Below are 8,661 nucleotides of genomic sequence, written 5' to 3'. Positions count from 1 at the left end.
ATTGCTAGCCGAACTTCTTCATTGTCGTTAATGGATTGTCTACTCCATCGTCATCGATTGCGCAATCGGGTTGAACATCTCCTGCTGTTATGCTTTCACTGATATTCAGTAGGGTGAAAAAGTGTTCCCGTCGATATAGAATTTGAAGAATAAAATATGATTTTAAAATTACGAAAAGAGTCTGACTATTTATTGCTCTTGGAGTATACATCAATAATACATCAGCAACAATCTATATATTATATATAATGTGTACTTATTATTTATTTATTTTTTTTCAACTAAGCCTACACAATAACAAAATAATCAAAAATTCAAAAACTTAACTAAATAAGAATATACGCAAAAGTAAATAAATAAAGGTGTTGAATTAAATCTTCTTTTTTGCAAAACGCCTCAATTTTTTCGTTAATTTGTTAACTGCTTGTCGCAAATCACTTTCTATACAATTCTATTGAATCAGCCACTGCTCAGTAGTTAGCTTTCTAATTTTACACAAGCACCTCGACTAATTTCGCGTAATTGAAGTGTAAGGTCATCTAACTTCCATCAATTCCGGTTTAAGTGTATGCGTGCGCATGTGTACTGCTTTCAATTTGATCTGGGAAGCCATTCACCGCAGACTCGCGGATAAGAAAAGAATACTTGGGCTTGGTGCTGTGGGAATTTCGCAAGTGTTTGGTAGAAGCTGTGAAAGTTTTGTAATTTAATTGTTGTAAATTTGTTTCCGAGAGTATGTATGTATGTATATGTATGCAACAAATAYGCGTGTTTGTCTGCTCATCTCTTTTCGCGCTTCTTTTAACTYTTTTGCCTTTTTTATAAGGCGTTATTTAGGAGTCAAGCTTTAATGTTAATAGGAATTACAACTTGAAGCGGAAATATATTCTTAACAAAAAAATAAATAAAAATAAAAAGTAAAGTAATAATAAAAGTACAGAAATGTTCAAATATGATGCATTTCGTCAAAATGTCAAGAAATAAAAGAGTTTATAGCTAAAAAACGAACACACACACACTTGTATACCCGAAACAATATGCACCATTTAAAATTTAAGGAGCCATAACATTTGCAAAAAATAACGGCAAACAATGACGAATAGTAAAGTGAAATTACAGTTAAAATTATATGCGAAAATGACAAACGAAATGAGTTGTTGCAGGTATCGGTTGGCGAAATGACAAAGCAATAAAATTTATTTTACGAGCACATCAAAGTGCGAAAATGATTGTAAGGCAACCCGAAAAAACAMAATGAAGATGGCGAAAAATGATGAAAATTTTAGCGTTTATTGACAATTATATAATATCGCGATTGACATAAGCGGTGATCAAAAGGAAACACAAATGCACAGAAGGCGATGAAAATGGCGCATAAAGAGTTGGAATATTGCTGGCTTATATATAGTCAGTGTATGCTGTAGCATCTTACAGGTACAAATGTACAAGTATCAAGGTTTATTTTTGTATGTGGGCGAGCATATTGTTTGCTTTTGTGAGACGCACTGTGCAGAAATTTTATCTCCAGTTTTTTATTAGCAAATAATAAGAGACTATACCGGTTGACTATGTCACATAAGAGTATAAGTATGTAAGTATATATTAGCTATTTTTCAATGTATCAAGCGAAAAAAATATATTCCTTTATTTTGACCCAACCTAATCTATATGGATATTGATACGAATTTTTATGTGATAACGGCCACCTTAATCATCAGTTCCGACAAATGYGTAGCTTCGTGGAAAGAGCCGTGTGCGATCGAAATCTCAAAAACTGAGAGACTTCGTTGCAAAACTATTAAACCAAGTTCAAGGTATACTTATTTGGTTATATAGCACCAGTTTAATTCGCTRATACCTGAATTACAATCGCAGCAACTAAAAGTATTTACAGACAGATATGTGTTAGTGGTGAGGCTAATTTGAACTGATAAAAATATCAATGTCCTTGAAGTACTAATTCGCTGTATACAGAATGTTGCCTATGTGGTAACATTGGGTATAAAAAGGTAAAAAATTATTAACACACTTTATTTCTCTCTGAGCCTTCATTTAAGTTCTTCTCAACTCCTTTACAATTGCACGACATAAGTGCATTCGATTTCAAACTCTACCCAGCTGCTACCATTWTATTGCACAACACTGTAATTACTTATAATATTTGGTATTTTAATGCTGAAATAGACAAATAGCATTTATAAAGTAAATTTATTTTGGAAATCATTTTGAATGCAAAAATGCAAACAAGTTAATAATAAGCAAAGGCAAATGTGTATGCAAAAACAAAAATAATTATTAAAATGAAATTACAAATAATGTATTATAATAAAATTTTAATATAAACAAATGCATGCAATGTACTACCGTGGTAGCTGACATGCTGCTGTTGCACGCCAAATGTGACCGATTATGTAATATAATAAATATCGTATAATGCATAAATTACGCGGTAGTCCCATGTGTTGTTATATTTAGTAAAGTAATAAATTTGGCAGAAAAACTATTATTTTGCTATGAATTATAATAAATATTTTAATAGTTTTTAGTTCACTATTTTATTACTATAAAATCAAATACATATTTCTTTTGGTCAGAGTTGCCTTACACGCTTTAAATAAAAACAGTTAGCAGCTGCAGAAAAATTACACAGTCAACTTTTAGCACCGAGAAAGCGTTATCTTCCGCAGATTTGGGTCAAAAATTCGCTTCAATACTTTCTCTATTTTTTTTTTTTTTTTTAGAATTTCACAACAATTTCACTTAATTAAACATATCACTTTTTTGCACTTCAAACATTGTGTGCAAACCACTTCCCGGACATATTTTGCGTCAATGCTGTTTATTTTTATTTTTTATTTTTTTTTTTTGTTTTTTGTTGATGAATAAAAATTTATTGCATTAAATATATCAAATTTCACCGATTTTTTATTATGGCAATAGCTTGCAGATTGCTGCAATAACAAAAACAAAAATTATATTAGAATTGCGCGCTTTTGCAGCTGCAATATTTGGCAATTTTTTTCATGCATTTGGCGTCCTTAAATTCAATATCTGCTTGCTATGCGCTGGAATTAATATATTTGTATGTGTATATGTGCAAAGCTGTGTGCAATACCATAAATAAGTAATCAATTTATTCATTGCAAATTTATTTAATTGCATCATCATATTTAGTTGCATATTGCGCGCATGTGTGCGTAGTTATGTATGTATGTGTATATGCATGTCATAGCTTTTATAATGGCATTGAAAGTAATTACAAAAAACAACTGACCGAAATCGCATTATACGGAGCATTGGATGGCTTTTTTGGCAGACTGACGCGGCGCAGCTGCAATTTTAATGCGTCGAACGTGTCTAAAGAGAAGCCGCCGATTGTCCTTTTTAAATATACATAGAATGCGACATATTTCGGCGATTTCATGCATTTTAAATATCTACTGAATTATTATGCAAAATTTTGTAATAGTCGGAAAAAATTATCAAAGTAATTTNTTTGTATGATATACCAAACAGAAAAATTAGTTTTGAGTGATTATCGCTGAGAAATTCTACTTTATACTTTTTTACTTGAAGAAAGTATATTCTCTGATGTTTTGATTATTAATGGAACTCGATGACTCTGTAGAAAATGCGGCAATGGTATGCAGGTAGGTATGGTTAATGTCTGACGACACACCTAGACCCATTGAGAAACCTTCATAACTCAAATTCGCTAACACTGTCCACTCTTCTTTGAACCATCCTGTGTTCCTTATGAAGTTATTCATTCACAATGTTTAATGGATGCAACTTTCAAGAAGTTTTCCTCAAAAAAACCAGGAAAAAGGAGACAGAGAGATGATTATTTTTTATAAAGGTACACAAAAGCCGACGCACATAGACTCTTAGAAGACTCATCGGGTCTGAAGAAACGATTACACTATCCTGTTCTTTATTAAGTTATCCATTCATTAAGTTTTTTAAGTCAAAAAGAATTCGAAAAATGTAATAGAGAGATGATTATTTTTATAGAGGTACACAAAAGACGGTATTTCACATAAGTAATGTAAAAACAATTTTCTACATATTTATAAAAACTTTTTGCTTTCTTATTTTGGTAGCACGCTCCAACAGGACTTGTAAGGAGTACTATATATATTTATATCATTTTTATACTCAGTTGTATGTCAACACTATTTATGGGTTACAACCAACCTCAGCTCTCGCACGAATTAGTGATATATGTTTTCCTCAGTCAATAAAAATCTGTATTGACTTATATTTCACCGTTATAGTTACTAGTGTTTGCTTGTTTATTTAGACAGTATTGTAAAACTCAATGAAAACTGATACATAAATCGTTACGTTAAGGAAAAAATCGAACTTCAGTTAATTAATTTTATGACTCACATRATTTTTTCCCTTTCCCGCTCGCTCAATTCACTCCATTCCCTTCACTCTACTATAACATTTAAATGCATGAAATTTGCATAAGATGAATTTGGATAAACCCATAAGGATTTTGTGGTTTCAMCGAGCACAGATTTATAGTATACATTTTCAAGCTTCATGAAGAAAATAAAAGGCTATAAAACTAAATGCCGAGCAAAACCGCTTAATAAATTTTCAATAAAAATATAATAAAACTGCATGGCTCTAGAAAGTGGTACAGCTAAGCCAGGTCATAAATTTGGATAACACGTGTGTGTGGAAGGTGAAGAGCTGACATGGGAGCACAAATGAGCTTGCTGCAGCAATAAAGAAGGTGGTCAGAATGCTAAAGAGAAAATTTTTCTTATTTTTTCAACCACTACATTTTGGTTGGTCGAAGATTTTTATTGGCGATAAGTGGAAAATACAAATTACAGCTTACTAAAGGGTTACACAATTAATACCGTCTACAACAAAATGTAGAACATAAATATTAAGCGCGCAATGTGTGTGGATTAGTGAAAACATTTCAGATGGATTAGCAGGCACAGAAATATTTATGCCTATTTTTATATGTATGTACATATGTCTCACAGTTGCAGTAGATTTTTAGTTGCCGTACATTAAGCGATATATAAATGCTGTCGACACGGAACGCAACGCTTTTCCAACCGTAAACTGATCGCTTTGCTCGATCGATTTTTTGGTTTAATTKTGGGAAGATCACATGCGGACTGATAAGCGTATGCCTTTGCCGCAACTGWTTGGAATGCGCTTTGTGGGTCATAAAGATTTGAGTCTTCAATTTCACGGCACTTTGTCCACAGCTGCACGGAGATAAGCTCTAGCAAGAGTAATAAGACTAAATCTGAGTGGGATTGTYGCATTATGTTTTTATTCTTAAAGGGTGGTTAGATTTACACGGCTTGTTAGGTCAAAATGTGTAAAGATTGCTTGGATTAGAAGCATGCTCAGCAATCTTGCGTACAAATGAGAGAACAAAACGCGGAAATTCRTACTAAATTTATTTATAAGGAAGTACATCTTGTATAAAAACATGTCGCCTCATTTAATTTACAACCATTTCAATCACTTCCGATAATAACCTCTAATTAGAAAAATTTAATTTTTATTTGAAAAATTCACATGCTACTTAAAAAACTTCAAATACCCACAACAACCTCACAACTTTTCGAACTAAATTCTCACACTTTTCATTAAAGGAAATATAAAACAAATATGTARTGATTAAAATCATAAAATTTGTTTTAATTGCTCGGAAGTTGCGCCTTATGGCCTCAATARAACATAGGCAGACACATAAAGTTCGCACCTGTCACAGCACAGGCGACATTTCGGCAACGAATTTGATAACCGACAGCCAGCAAACACTTGCGGTCGGCTGTGTCGACGTCATAAAACCCTTTTGATGCTGCTGATGAGCCAATGACACAATTTTCATTGGCCATAAAAAATGTTGTAGCCGTTAACTTTTCGGCAAGAAAATCATCAAGCATAATTCCTGCTTGAGGGGAACAAATTTATCCGCCATACAAAGACACTGTGCTCTTATTAACTTAATATTGCCACTTTTTGCCTTACGCATTCTCCCCTTTTTCCTTGCTTTCTCGTTTTCTTACTACTTATTATATTTTTCTCCCACATGGATACATCGATTTTTCTTAGCTGTGCTCATGTGGCTTAACAGCTCATAAAAAAGCGACAGCTCCGCCACACTGCTCAAATATTAGATTTTTATTTGTCTGTCTGCGCTGCCGCAAATGCGAGAAAATGTAGTAAAAAAAAAAAAAATACTAAAATAAAATAAAAACAAGAAAAAAGTACTTTGTAATTTTCTTTTCACCCTTGCTAGGCTATAAAATAAGGAAAATTTGCTGTATAGCCGAAATATGTTTTTTATTATAAAAAGTGTGGCAATATTCGTGAGCGCAAATGTGCGCTCCTCAGGAGACAACGATCAGGCGTGTTAACCGCAAAGCAAAGACAGCGCTGCAGTAAAGCGGTTGTATAAAAATTAYACACGCACATATTGCAGATGTGGCATGAAAAAGTGCGCGCACACACACATACACTTATATGAAAGGTTATAAAAATTGATTATCGCCTCAAGGTGCATCCGCAAGTTGTCGCAGTGTCATACGCACAGGTTCAAGCAAATATATTTTAGTAGCGGGAGCCATCGTGTCATGTATGTGTATGTGGTATGTACTATATGTTTGTATGTAAGTATACATGTATGTAAGTATATTGCCAAGTCGGCTGCGTCTCATATTGTCAGTCATTTGGGTAACATAAAACTGCCGTAAAAAATAAATAAGTGCACATCAACACTTACACACCAATTGGGAATTTAAAAAAGTTGAAGGAAATATATTTCGGCAAGCCGAAGTTGTTCCTCGATAGTGTCTTTGGAATAATCTTAATTTTGAGATACTTAAAGATCTTCTGAAACTGTTAGAAAGTCAAAGGTTATTTGAAACTGCTAAAAACTTAATGGAAGTGCAGTTATCATATCATCACGTGACACTGTTGTTGTAATGTAATATCAACAGTAACAATTTTTATTTTAATTACCCGATTCACTTTTTGTAATCGAGTACTAAGTTGCATTGAGAATTGATTATGTGAAATTTTATGTGATATGATATAATTCCATATTATGATATCTGATGCGTATCAAAGGAAATAAAATATTATACTCTGTTCATATTTTTTTATTATTGAATGAAGTAATACCTATATAAGATCATAAAATGGTGTTTTACGCAGTTTTTAGAAAAAAAATTGTAGGAATGATGACATAGGAAGATATCTGTATGAAGTAATGATGCGTTAATGACAATGATGATGTGATATAATATGATGTGAAGCGATTTTTTTCCGAAATTTTCCATTATACATATTCCAAAATAAATCAAATACTAAACTTCTCCATACCAACTAATCAGAAGCTTGCTATTCAGTGACGTTGTGATGTGACTTCTTACATATGTCATATGAAGTAATGAAGTGATGTCATTTTCATTATTWCAAAGTGTTATTACGTGATAAAAATTATATATAATTTGGTTTAAAGTACAACGATTTATGCTAATATAAATACGATGTCATATTATGATATGATATGATAGAAAACATATAAATTTTTATTTTGAACCAAATATCATTTATTTTTTTTTCATGTGAATTCAAATATTGCCGATTGCAATTTTAGATATAGACAGTGATGTTGTAATGTGGCTTCTTACAGCTGAGATATGACATGAAGAARTGATGTAATTTTAAGTATTCTAAAYAGTTATTACATCATAAAAATTATATATATCTTGGTACCAAGGTATAACGATTTATGCAAATATACGAGTAAAAACGATGTGATCTAAAGTTGCGAGAGGCGACGTCATGAAATGATGAAAAACATGTGTGTATATTTCTTCTGAGCCACACATTATATATTTTTTCATGTGAATACATAMAATTTTTTGTATTTTCGGGTAAAATATTGGCGATTGTTATTTTAGATATTGAGAGTGATATTTTAATGTCACTTCTTACTATTGTGATGTGATCAAGCAATGTGTATTCTAAAATGTTATTATGTGATAAAAATTATATATATATATTTTTTTGGTTCCAAAGTATAACGATTTTGCTAGTTATAGGTCCCGAAGTTTAATATTTACAATATAAAATGATCACCTGATGACGTATGCCTTAAAATCATTAAAAATATCATTATAAGTCAAGCTGTGATCTACTGCGATCTGATGTGACTTATGACATTATGTAAGTTACCACTTATAGGCGCTGATCAATAAATAATATTAATAACATAAAGTAATCAGCTGATACTATATATACATTAAAATCATGAATAATATTATTAACTCTTAACTGTTATGATATCATCTATTGTGACCCGATGTGACGTCATATCACATATATCCGTATGTCAAATTTGTCTAAAAATTCWAGTTGTATAATATTCAAATATAAATGAGATGCGAAAATATCATGAGTTGAACCGAAGAAGTGATATGTTTCACTAACCACGACTTTGAATACACCAATAAATGATCTGCCGTGATATATCACGTCATGTAATTATCATATCTGTACCAGAGTGTTATTTTATTGAATAACTCAGRACATCTTCTGAAATCTTTTATAGCAACTGATTTAAAACGTGTTTCCTTGAGAGGACTTACCCGTATACTCTTCTTACTA

Source organism: Bactrocera latifrons, unplaced genomic scaffold (assembly GCF_001853355.1).
Source record: "Bactrocera latifrons isolate USDA-ARS-PBARC rearing strain unplaced genomic scaffold, ASM185335v1 scaffold_40, whole genome shotgun sequence".
Lineage (NCBI taxonomy): Eukaryota > Metazoa > Arthropoda > Insecta > Diptera > Tephritidae > Bactrocera > Bactrocera latifrons.
This window is presented reverse-complemented; position numbering follows the sequence as displayed.